The following is a 13,109-nucleotide window of genomic DNA, read 5'->3' on the forward strand; positions in this document are numbered from 1 at the left end:
ACCGGTAACTCAGCTTTACCCCAATTCCCATCACCCCGCGTTTGCTCCGCCCCTTCTTTTTGATTTGCCCATAGAACACATAACAGGATAAATCTCTAAAATAAATACATTACAAAAGTATACAGTTGCAAATACATATTATACATGGTTACACATATTTACGGAGAAAGACGGTACACCGAAAGAGTTTTCAAAGCTTCAATAATAATAATATAACTTTCATCCCAAACCGTGCCTTTTAAAGGTACCAACACGCTAGTAGATAGATAGATAGATAGATAGATAGATAGATAGATAGATAGATAGATAGATAGATACTTTATTTATCCCCGCAGGGAATTTCAATTTTCCAGCAGCATTTTTGAACTGTGAACTTTGTGTTCAGTGGAGATGGAATAAGAGCTTGCTCTGTCCACTCCACGCATCGGCCTGGTATTGCAGTACCTCCTGGAACGGTGCATTCGCAATGATCGCAGCAAGGCTTTAGGGCTAGGACCTTAGCTTGGCCTTTTGGCTGAGAGTAAGTGTCCCGGCTCCTAGGCTTTGTAGCGTATTATGAACTGACTGATAACGGATAATGGATAATGAATAACGAAGATAGAACAATAACCCTTAAAAACCCCAAAACCCCCATCTGAATTGCGAAAGTTGTAGTCGATGTACGTGGACACCGGCAGGGCATGATGGTAGACGCATCAGGTTAGCACTGCTCGTTCTATGCGTTTATACTGTCATTGGCGTCGGTTTTAAGAGTATTGTTAATTATTAATTTTACAATTCTAGCCATTTTAACATAGTTAGAAGTAAAGCAGCCGAGTCCTGCCATGGCCGGGCATTATACCGGCGGGCGGAGACGTAACTGCGTAAGATTCTTCCTCAAAGATGTTGTGGCAATTTCGGAGGGAATGTCAAGGCTGGATTTTATTAACAAGTTTGTTGAAAAGATTCTGAAGTTTAAAAAGGAGGAGGTACATGCTGTCATAAAAATGCCTTCTGGCAAGGGCTTTGATGTGAGTTTTGAAACGGCGGCTCTTTATCAAGAGTTTTGGAATCGCTTTGAGGGAGTGAGGTCCCAGTTTTCTGGATTTACAGTGGAGAAGCTGACTGATAATGCTAACAAGATTGTCATTGTTAGAATGTTTAGTGAAATAATCAGTGCTGATGACGTCTGTTATTGGTTGAGTAGATACTGCTCAGTAAAAGGCCAGGCTATGAAGGTGAGGGATGAGAAAGGCTATTGGACTGGTGCCTGGAGGGTACCCGTCCACTTACGGCAAGATCCTCAGGGCTTTCAGGGACTGAAACAACTCCCGTCGACTATATTCCTGGGGGAAAACCGTGGCTTTATCCACTATCAAGGGCAACCGAAACTCTGTCGCAAATGTGGTGAGCATGGGCATCTGGCTGAGGTATGTGATCGAATTTTTTGTGGAAAGTGCAGAACAATTGGACATTCCTTTGAGGAATGTATCAATAGCAGAAAATGCAATCTCTGTGGAGAAACGAATCATCTCTATAGAAACTGCCCGAATTCGTTTGCTAACAAATTGAAAGCTAGGAAGGCAGTTAACAAAGACAACAAAGACAATGAAATGATGTCAGACAACATAGATAATGAAATGAATAAATGTCACAAAGACAATGAAATGAATAAAGATAACAAAGACAATGAAATTAATAAAGTCATGGAAATACAAAATGAAAATGAACAAGAAATGAATAAAGTTATAGAAATACCCAATGAAGATGAACAAAATGAATAAAGTTATGGAAATACCCAATGAATTTGATCAAGAAATGCACAAAGAAATTGGACAAGACAAACAAATTGAAAAAACAGATGTCCCTACCAAAACCCCTGGAGGAGAGACCAGAGGATCAAATTTGAATCAGGAAGAACCTGGAAATTCTAATTCGATTTCTCATAAAATACCTGAATTTGGACATGACAAACAAATAGAAAAGGCAACTGCCACTCCAAAAACACATATTAATCAGGAAGGGCCTGGAAGAGAGTCCAAATTAGCAAATTTGTTTGCTACGCCATTGCCGGGATTTGGAGAAGACAAACAAATCGAAAAGGCGAACGACTCTCCAAAAACCCATACGGGCACTGGAAAGAGGGGTAAAAGTAAGACAAAATTGGGAGTGGTGAAAAAAACAGAAACAAAGAGAAAAGATTTAGAAGAAAGCCGGTTGCCGGTGAATAAGCCCACAAGGGAACTGTATGAAGTTGAGACGGAGGAAGTCGGGGAGGGAAAAAATCTGACCCTTTGTGGGCAGGGAAGTAAGAGACCCCTTGATAGGTCCTCTGGCTCACCCCCTAACCCAGAAAAAAGGGGAAGACCTGGAACCACAGAAAGAGAGTCAGAGGGTTCCAGAGTTTTCCCCGGTGAGTCTCAAAATGAGGTACTACTCTTAAGTGATGTGTCTGACACAGGTGACACTCTCGATGATCTCGATGATCACCAAAGAATGGACTCAGATCCCCCGGTTTTGTCTAACTAGTTTAAATACTTTAACAACAATTATGAACATTACATTCTCTACTATCAATGTGAGAAGTGTGAGATCAAAGGTTAAGGCTCACAGTGTTTTATCGTTCTTAAAAACTATCAGAACAGATGTGTTTTTACTACAGGACTGCTGCATCCCCTTTCTAAAAAATTATAAACAGTGGGAAGAGATTTGGCCATATCCGTCATTATGGAGTGGCTCGAATAAAAACCGTAACGATGGGGTAGCCATTTTAATAAACCACCCTCAACTCATCATAAAGGGGAGTACTGTGATGAGAGACGGACGCGCAATCTTAGCAAGACTTTCTTATATAGGGAATGATTTTAACCTCATTAACATATACGGCCATGCCGACAGACAACTCAGGTACGAACTTTTAGAGGACATTCAGTCGCATATGCTAGGCCATCAACCACTAATCGTGGGAGGAGATTTTAATTGCATCCTAAGTAGGAAGGATAGAAAGAGGACCGATGAGGAGTTTATAGTAGATAAAACATCAACTTTATTACAAGACATGTGCCGGACATTTAAACTGGTGGACTGTTTCAAATCCATACATCCAGGAGAGGAGGGCTTCACCTGGTTCAGTAGTGACAATGCCAGAGCCTCTCGAATAGACTACATATTTACAAGGGGTTTAGCACAGAGTGATGCAAGATTAATTCCAGTTTTTTTTTCGGATCACTTGCTACTGTCCTGCTCTTTCTCATTTCCTTCAGGTATGACTGTTGGGAAGGGTTTGTGGAAGTTAAACTGCTCCCTGCTGGAGGATGAGGCTCTAGCCGCACAATACAGGGAGCTGTACAAAGACTGGCAGGCCCTTCAAGACTCGTATGATTCACGAGCACAATGGTGGGAAATGACAAGGAAACGAACACAGACCTTTTTTAAAAATGCAGGGAAAAACAAGAAACTTAAAGAGATGAAACGCATGTCGGGACTACAAAGAAGACTCCAACGCTATTTCATCCTAACAGAAAAGGGGATGGACTTTAATGATGAAATCAAAGAGACCAAACAAGAACTAAACGCTTTGGCGGAAATAAAGAGCAAAGGCATCATAATAAGAAGCAGAGAAAGAGAAATAGAAGAAGGGGAAAAATGTACACGCTATTTTTTTTTTTAAATTATGAGCAAAAATGAGGGGCTTTTTAAACTTCAAAACGAAAACGGGCAAATAACAAAGGAAAGTAGTGAAATAACCAGATTGGTCGAAGACTACTACAAAAAATTATTTGAAAAGAAAGAAACACATGAGAATGAAATGGGGCATGTATTAGATTATATTTCAAGATCAGTGCGTCAAGACCCCTTTTTAACATCGGACTTTACCCAAGACCAACTGAATGATTGCATAAAGCCTATGAAAAAAGGCAAATCACCCGGGGAGGACGGACTCAACCTCGAATTTTACCGGACTTTTTGGGATATTTTAGCACCAAATCTGTTTACTGTTTTTAACGAATTTTCCAGTCGAGACCATATGCCAGACAGTTTCAGAATAGGGATAGTTACTCTATTGCACAAAAAAGGAGACAAAATTGACTTAAAAAACTGGCGACCCATAACGCTTTTAAACGTGGACTGTAAAATTTTCAGCAAGCTTCTAGCAACACAAATGTCTGTAGTCTTGGGAGAATTGGTTGATCCAGACCAAACCTGTGCCATTGTGGGAAGGAAGATCAGCGACAGTCTCATGCTGATCCGTGACACCATTTGTTATGCGAGAGACAGAAACATGCGACTAGCGGTCCTAAACCTAGACTTTGAAAAAGCCTTTGATCGAGTCTCGCACCAATACCTCTTCAGGGTATTGCAAAAATGTGGTTTTCCCCAAAAATACATCAAGTGGGTAGGACTGCTATACCGAGACATCTACAGCAAATTCATGATTAACGGGAATTTATCGGAAGCAATCGAGATCAACTGCGGTGTACGTCAAGGTTGCCCTATGTCTCCCCTTCTCTATGTTCTTTGCATTGAACCTTTGGCACAAATGTTAAGAAAAGATAGATTTGTCGAAGGGATCAATATCCCAGGAAGTGGGGGACAAATTACCAAGTGTGTTTTGTACATGGATGATTTTAATATTTTATGTACTGACCGCGCATCTGTTGGAAGAGCCCTTGACTTGACTGACCTGTTTGGGAGGGCGTCTGGGTCAAGGCTAAATAGAGAAAAATCACAAGTGAAGTTTTATGGAATGTGGAAAGAGACAGAAAAGGCAGGACTGCCGCTGACGGTGTTAAAGACAGACCAGAAAATCCTAGGGATAAAATTCAATGCGGATGGAGGAGGCGAGACCAACTGGGATGACGTGACAAGGAAAGTTAAGCAAAGACTTGTTTTATGGTCACTAAGAAAACTGACAATAGAGGGGAAGGTCCTAATCCTCAAAGCGATCATCCTCCCAATGCTTATGTCAATCAGTTTAGTTTTTATGCCTAAAAGAAACGTGCTGTTACAACTGGACCAAGCCATCTTTCGCTTTGTCTGGGGCTCAAAGCGGGAAAGGATAAAAAGAGATACAATGAAAAGGAAAAAGGGGGGAAAGGAGTGCCTGACCTCCAGCTTTTCCTGGGAAGCAAATATGTCTCTCTCCACTTCCAAAACGCTGTGGGCCCACCCAACAACCCGAAAAGTCAAGCAATGACCCGGTTTTGGATGGGCTCATATTTGCGGAAGCTAAAGCTTGTACCAAACAATCGTTTGATTCCAGTTTCATTTAACTTGCCACCAACACATCTCTTTATTTGGGATTTTTTGAAGAAGTTTGATTTGGAAACACAAGAATGTCACACTTTACAAAACCACAGGGCCCTTATTGCTATTGTGCAAAAGCGTGCAACAGTAAGTCCTGTGCGGGGGCTTGCGTTTGGCGAATCCACAACGGTTTGGAGCAACGTGAATCATCCTGCCCTCCCAAACAGACTACGAGACTTGTCATGGATGGTGGCTCATGAGGTTCTCGCAGTCAGAGCCGTAATGCACCACCGAGGAATGTCAGCGACTTCGACGTGCCCTCGACCTGGCTGTGGCGCCCAGGAGTCGGTGAGGCACCTTTTTTGTGAGTGCAGCGCTGCCCAGGTCTTGTGGACAATGGCCGACCAACTAGGAAAGTTCCCGGACTTGCCAGCAGGGGAGGTCCCTGATGCACAGTACGTGCTTTACGGGATGAGTCGGTCGAGGAGGTCTCGGAACGACTTTGCCAGGGACTGGCTCACTCTCGCCGCCATCAAGGACGCCATCTGGACCTCCAGAAACCTGCTGGTATGGAGGTGCAGGCAGATCCCCCCCGTGGCTGTGCTCCAAATGGCTGCAGATACCATACAATCTGCGAGCGGCGGGCCTAGGACGCAGCCATAAAGAAGACTCGTCTGCACCCACCCGGAGGGGGGAGCCGGAGCTACACTGTGGGAGTCCGAGCAGCAACGGCCTGGGTTGTGGAACCCAGAAGGGAGAGGACCCACACAGAAGTCAAGTCAAGTCAAGTCATTTTTATTTGTATAGCCCTAAATCACGAAGAGTCTCAAAGGGCTTCACAGATTATTACACTATGTTACACAGACTATTTTTTCAGCCGACGAGAAGAGTAGGTTATTCATATGCTATGGAGTAGAAGTGAGTTTTAAGTTTAGATTTAAACATTTCCACTGAGGTTGCAGATCGGATCTCAGGGGGAAGAGCATTCCACAGCACCGGTGCCCGGATGGAGAACGCTCTCGAACCAGCAGAACACTTATTTGCTCTTGGGATCACCAGAAGACCGGCACTCTCAGATCGTAGGCTTCGGACCGGGACGTAGGGGCAAATCAGATCTGAAAGATAAGAGGGAGCAAGTCCATGTATGATTTTGTACAATACTAAGAGAACCTTGAAATCACATCTATGGCTAACTGGGAGCCAATGCAGGTTAGCCAAAATCGGTGTTATGTGATCGTACTTGTTTGTCCTAGTTAAAAGCCTCGCTGCGGCATTTTGTACCAGCTGAAGTGATTTGATTCTAGACTTCGGGAGACCAGAGAGTAGTGCATTACAGTAATCGAGACGGGAGGTGACAAACGCATGAATTATAATTTCCGCATCAGACTGAGACAGTATTGAACGGATTTTAGCAATGTTACGAAGATGGAAGAAAGCGGTTCTAGTAGTTTTCTTTACATGCATTTCAAAGGATAGATCAGGGTCAAATATGACACCTAAATTTTTAACTGAGTCACTCTGTGTGATGTGACATTTGTCAATGTTCACAGCAGTTTTTGAGAATATATCACGGCATTTAGATGGACCAATGACTAACATTTCGGTCTTTTCAGAGTTAAGACGCAAGAAATTGAGTGACATCCACTCTTTTATCTCAACGAGGCAGGCCTCCAAATTTCCACAGTTTAGTGTGTGAGATTCCTCCAACGGAAGATATAGTTGAGTGTCGTCTGCGTAGCAGTGGAAGCTGATATTGTACTTGCGAATAATATCACCTAATGGAAGCATGTAAATACTGAAAAGAAGGGGGCCAAGCACTGAACCCTGCGGAACACCAGAAGGGAGAGGACCCACACAGAGGACTGGAAGAATGCTGCTTGGGAGGGTGGGATGGCAGAGCTATGCCCTTGCACAATAGTATTGCCTTTTACACGCTGGTTAACTACTGTTAAAAGAAAATAACTCTGAAATTGTTTAATTGATGTTGAAAATGTCAGGAAAAAATGTTAAAACGTCATATCGTCACGTCATATTGTCAGATATTAAAAAATTGTGAATATGCTTGATGGCTGTTGAGATTGTCGTGTTTGTTTTGCTGCTGTTGGTGTCGGTGGATTTGTTCAGACTGAGGACAATCGACTTTGGCCTGGACGGATCTATTGACACTAACAAAGATGTTATATAATGAAATTGTGAATATGCTTGATTGCTAATAAGATTTTCGAGAAGGTTTGTTCAAACCTCACTTTGTGTTTGCTGTTAAAAACGTCATATTGGAATATAATATTGTGAATGTGCTTAATTGCTGTTGAGATTGTCATGATTGTTTTCTGTTTTTAGTGTCAATAAATTTGTTCAAACCAAAAAAATTTGGCCTGGACGGATCTATTGACATTAACAAAGATGTTATATAATGAAATTGTGAATATGCTTGATTGCTAATAAGATTTTCGAGAAGGTTTGTTCAAACCTCACTTTGTGCTTGCTGTTAAAAACGTCATATTGGAATATAATATTGTGAATGTGCTTAATTGCTGTTGAGATTGTCATGATTGTTTTCTGTTTTTAGTGTCAATAAATTTGTTAAAAAAAAAAAAAAATTAAAAAAAAAAAAAAAATCTGGTGGATTTGTTCAGACCAAAGGCAATCGACTTTGACCTGGACGGATCTATTGACACTATCAAAGATGTTATATAATGAAATTGTGAATATGCTTGATTGCTATTAAGATTTTCGAGAAGGGTTGTTCAAACCTCACATTGTGTTTGCTGTTAAAAACGTCATATTGAAATATAATATTGTGAATGTGTTTAATTGCTGTTGATATTGTCATGATTGTTTTCTGTTATTAGTGTCAATAAATTTGTTGAAACCCATCCCTTTGCTGAGAACAGCACAATAATAAAGCAATAGGAATACAATATACAAAACACCCAATGTGACGGGCTAATACCCACTGTAGCGTGTTGTATAGAGTATTTCAGATTCAGATTCAGATTCAGATCTACTTTATTGTCATTCTAGTACACGTGTATACAGAACGAAATGTCGATACATCTGACCCGCACAGTTTCCTCGAATGTACAGATATAAGTAAAAGTTGTATTGTATTGTATTATGGCTACGTATAGTATTTTACCATAGTGCCGATAGTGCAAGAGGAGTAGCTAACCAGATGTGCAAAATGGGCATTCAGGTTAACAAGTCAGGTAAACAGTAACATTAACACTGTAACAATAGTGCTTTAAATAGTGCTACATAAAATACACACTGCAATAAAAGTACGGTAATATGCAATGTAGGGGGGTGTGGTTTAGTGTGGGCCTTTACTCCGCCAGGTGGAGTTAAAGAGCCTCATGGCATGAGGAAGAAAAGGTCTCTTCAGTCTGTCCGTGGTACAAGACAGTAACAGCAGTCAGTCGCTGAAGCTGCTCTTCTGTCTGGATATAATGCTGTGTAGTGGATGTGATGAATTGTCCATGATTGACCGCAGCTTTTTCAGTGCCCGTCTCTCAGCTACTGTTGTCAGGCTGTCGAGCTCTGTGCCCACAACAGAGCTCGCTTTCCTCGCCAGTTTATTGAGACGAGAGGAATCCTTCTTCATGACGCTGCCTCCCCAACATTGATAAAATTCTGAAGTTTAAAATGGAGGACTTACATTGCGTCATAAACTTGCCTTCTGGCAAAGGCTTTGATGTAAGTTTTGTAACGGCGGCTCTTTATCAAGAGTTTTGGAATCGTTTTGAGGGGGTGAGGCCCCAGTTTTCTGGATTTACAGTGGAGAAGCTGTCTGATAATGCTAACAAGATAGTTATTGTCAGGATGTTTAATGAAATGGTGAATGCTGATGACATCTGTTATTTGTTGAGTAGATATTGCTCGATAAAAGGCCAGGCTATGAAGGTGAGGGATGAGAAAAACAATTGGAATTGTGCCTGGAGGATACCCATCCAGCAATGGCAAGATCCTCAGGGCTTTCAGGGACTGAAACAACTCCCGTCGACTATATTCCTGGGGGAAAACTCTGGCTTTATCCACTATCAAGGACAACCGAAACTCTGTCATAAATGTGGTGAGCATGGGCATCTGGCTGAGGTATGTGATCGAATTTTTTGTGGAAAGTGCAGGACAATTGGACATTCCTTTGAGGAATGCACCAATAGCAGAAAATGCAATCTCTGCGGAGAAACGAACAACCTCTATAGAAACTGCCCAAAATCGTTTGCTAACAAGTTGAAAGCTAGGGAGTTAACAAAGACAACAAAGACAATGAAATGATGTCAGACAACATAGATAATTAAATTAATATATGTAACAAAGACAATGAAATGAAAAAAGACAACAAAAACAATGAAATGAATAAAGTTATGGAAATACAAAATGAAAATGAACAAGAAATGAATAAAGTTATGGAAATACCCAATGAAGATGAACAGGAAATGAATAAAATTATGGAAATACCCAATGAAGATGAACAAGAAATGCACAAAGACAATGAACAAGACAAACAAATTGAAAATACATCCCAAACCTCTGGAGGAGAGACCAAAGAATCAAATTTGAGTCAGGAAGGAACTGGAAATTCTAATTCGATTTTTCATCAAATACCTGAATTTGGACAAGACAAACAAATAGAAAAGGCAACTGTCACTCCAAAAACACATATTAATCAGGAAGGGCCTGGAAGAGAGTCCAAAATAACAAAATTGTTTGCTATGCCACTTCCGGGATTTGAAAAAGACAAACAAATCGAAAAGGCGAACGACTCCCCAAAAAACCCTACGGGCACTGGAAAGAGGGGTAAAAGTAAGACAAAATTGTGGGTGGTGAAAACACCGGAAACAAAGAGAAGAGATTTAGAAGAAAGCCGATTGCCGATGAAAAAGCCCACAAGGGAACTGTATGAAGTTGAGACGGAGAAAGTCGGGGAGGGAAAAAATCGGACCCTTTGTGGGCAGGGAAGTAAGAGACCCCTTGATAGGTCCTCTGGCTCACCCCCTAACCCAAAAAAAAGGGGAAGACCTGGAACCACAGACAGAGAGTCAGAGGATTCCAAAGTTTTCCCCGGTGAGTCTCCAAATGAGGTACTGCTCTTAAGTGATGTGTCTGACACAGGTGACACCCTCGATGATCACCAAAGAATGGACTCGGATCCCCCGGTTTTGTCCAAGTAGTTTAAATACTTTAACAATAATTATGAACATTACATTCTCTACTATCAATGTGAGAAGTGTGAGATCAAAGGTTAAGGCTCACAGCGTTTTATTGTTCAGAACGGATGTGTTTTTACTACAAGAATGCTGCATCCCCTTTCTAAAAAATTATAAACAGTGGGAAGAGATTTGGCCATATCCGTCATTATGGAGTGGCTCGAATGAAAACCGTAACGATGGGGTAGCCATTTTGATAAACAACCCTCAACTCATCCTAAAGGGGAGTACTGTGATGAGAGACGGACGCGCAATCTTAGCAAGACTTTCTTATATAGGGAATGATTTTAACCTCAATAACATACCGACAGACAACTCAGGTACGAACTCTTAGAGGACATCCAGTCGGATATGCTAGGCCGCACAATACAGGGAGCTGTACAAAGACTGGCAGACCCTTCAAGACTCGTATGATTCACAAGCACAATGGTGGGAAATGACAAAGAAACGAACACAGACCTTTTTTAAAAATGCAGGAAAAAAACAAGAAACTTAAAGAGACAGTTTCAGAATAGGGATAGTTACTCTATTGCACAAAAAAGGAGACAAAATTGACTTAAAAAACTGGCGACCCATAACGCTTTTAAACGTGGACTGTAAAATTTTCAGCAAGCTTCTAGCAACACAAATGTCTGTAGTCTTGGGAGACTTGGTTGATCCAGACCAAACCTGTGCCATTGTGGGAAGGAAGATCAGCGACAGTCTCATGCTGATCCGTGACACCATTTGTTATGCGAGAGACAGAAACATGCGACTAGCGGTCCTAAACCTAGACTTTGAAAAAGCCTTTGATCGAGTCTCGCACCAATACCTCTTCAGGGTATTGCAAAAATGTGGTTTTCCCCAAAAATACATCAAGTGGGTAGGACTGCTATACCGAGACATCTACAGCAAATTCATGATTAACGGGAATTTATCGGAAGCAATCGAGATCAACTGCGGTGTACGTCAAGGTTGCCCTATGTCTCCCCTTCTCTATGTTCTTTGCATTGAACCTTTGGCACAAATGTTAAGAAAAGATAGATTTGTCGAAGGGATCAATATCCCAGGAAGTGGGGGACAAATTACCAAGTGTGTTTTGTACATGGATGATTTTAATATTTTATGTACTGACCGCGCATCTGTTGGAAGAGCCCTTGACTTGACTGACCTGTTTGGGAAGGCGTCTGGGTCAAGGCTAAATAGAGAAAAGTCACAAGTGAAGTTTTATGGAACGTGGAAAAAGACAGAAAAGGCAGGACTCCCACTGACGGTGTTAAAGACAGACCAGAAAATCCTAGGGATAAAATTCAATGCAGATGGAGGAGGCGAGACCAACTGGGATGACGTGACAAGGAAAGTTAAGCAAAGACTTGTTTTTTGGTCACTAAGAAAACTGACAATAGAGGGGAAGGTCCTAATCATCAAAGCAATCATCCTCCCACTGCTTTTATCAATCAGTTTAGTTTTTATGCCCAAAAGAAACGTGCTGTTACAACTGGACCGAGCCCTCTTTTGCTTTGTCTGGGGCTCAAAGTGGGAAAGGATAAAAAGAGATACAATGAAAAAGAAAAAGGAAAAAGGGGGAAAGGAGTGCCTGATCTACAGCTTTTCCTGGGAAGCAAATATGTCTCTCTCCACTTCCAAAACGCTGTGGGCCCACCCAACAACCCGAAAAGTCAAGCGATGACCCGGTTCTGGATGGGCTCATATTTGCGGAAGCTAAAGCTTGTACCAAACAATCGTTTGATTCCAGTTTCATTTAACTTGCCACCAACACATCTCTTTATTCGGGATTTTTTAAAGAAGTTTGATTTAGAAACACAAGAAAGTCACACTTTACAAAACCACAGGGCCCTTATTGCTATTGTGCAAGAGCGTGCAACAGTAAGTCCTGTGCGGGGGCTTGCGTTTGGCGAACCTACAACGGTTTGGAGCAACGTGAATCATCCTGCCCTCCCAAACAGACTACGAGACTTGTCATGGATGGTGGCTCATGAGGTTCTCCCAGTCAGAGCCGTAATGCACCACCGAGGAATGTCAGCGACTTCGACGTGCCCTCGACCTGGCTGTGGCGCCCAGGAGTCGGTGAGGCACCTTTTTTGTGAGTGCAGCGCTGCCGAGGACTTGTGGACAATGGCCGACCAACTAGGAAAATTCCCGGACTTGCCAGCAGGGGAGGTCCCTGATGCACAGTACGTGCTTTACGGGATGAGTCGGTCGAGGAGGTCTCGGAACGACTTTGCCAGGGATTGGCTCACTCTCGCCGCCATCAAGGACGCCATCTGGACCTCTAGAAACCTGCTGGTATGGAGGTGCAGGCAGATCCCCCCAGTGGCTGTGCTCCAAATGGCTGTAGATACCATACAATCTGTGAGCGGCGGGCCTAGGACGCAACCATAAAGAAGAATCGTCTGCACCCACCCGGAGTGGGGAACCGGGGCTACACTGTGGGGGTCCCGGAAGCAACGGCCTGGGTTGTGGAAAGTAGAAGTAAGAAGGGAGAGGACCCACAAAGAGGACTGGAGGATGCTGCTTGGGAGGGTGGGATAACAGAGCTATGCCCTTGCACAATAGTTTTGCCCTTTACACTTTGGTTAACTACTATTAAAAGATAATAACTCTGAAATTGTTTAATTGATGTTGAAAATGTCAGAAAAAAGTGTTAAAATATCGTCATGTCATATTGTCAGA

The 13,109-nt window shown here is 42.3% G+C and overlaps 1 pseudogene; it reads left to right on the forward strand.

The window, feature by feature from the left end:
* The first annotated feature begins 374 nt into the window (after positions 1-374).
* Positions 375-459, forward strand: LOC148345864 (U2 spliceosomal RNA; annotated as a pseudogene).
* Positions 460-13,109: the final 12,650 nt, after the last annotated feature.

The sequence above is a fragment of the Urocampus carinirostris genome, unplaced genomic scaffold, assembly GCF_059441175.1.
Source record: "Urocampus carinirostris isolate Australia breed hairy pipefish unplaced genomic scaffold, RoL_Ucar_1.0 HiC_scaffold_22, whole genome shotgun sequence".
Classification (NCBI taxonomy): domain Eukaryota; kingdom Metazoa; phylum Chordata; class Actinopteri; order Syngnathiformes; family Syngnathidae; genus Urocampus; species Urocampus carinirostris.